The sequence below is a fragment of the Colobus angolensis genome, unplaced genomic scaffold, assembly GCF_000951035.1.
Source record: "Colobus angolensis palliatus isolate OR3802 unplaced genomic scaffold, Cang.pa_1.0 Scaffold82, whole genome shotgun sequence".
NCBI lineage: Eukaryota > Metazoa > Chordata > Mammalia > Primates > Cercopithecidae > Colobus > Colobus angolensis.
This window is the reverse complement of record NW_012122043.1, coordinates 1338187-1338442: the sequence shown is the minus strand read 5'-3', so window position 1 is coordinate 1338442 and position 256 is coordinate 1338187. Positions and strand designations below refer to the sequence as shown.

General features: G+C 63.3%; 1 protein-coding gene across 1 annotated transcript in view; it reads right to left on the bottom strand.

Annotated features, from left to right (window-relative positions):
- The window catches only part of KIF1A (kinesin family member 1A), a 107919-nt gene that overhangs the window by 69403 nt on the left and 38260 nt on the right, over positions 1-256 (bottom strand). The gene's annotated exons all lie outside the window — the stretch shown is intronic.

Sequence of the window (256 nt, the reverse complement as noted above, 5' to 3'; positions counted from 1 at the left end):
TGGCCATGGCCCCAATTTACAGGCGGAGAAACTGAGGGTCCTGGGAGAAACCAGGGCCACTACCCCTTCTCCAGCATGTGACACTCTGGCCATCTCTGGGCTCTCCCTTGAACCCAGCCACCTCCGAGACACATGGCCTGGAAACAGGGGTGACAGGGGCAGGATAGGGGCCCCAAAGACCCCCGGGGGTCTGGCTGCAGAAGCCGGGCTGGGCCACTCACCATTTCAGCCAGGGCGGAGATGACCTTGCCCAGGG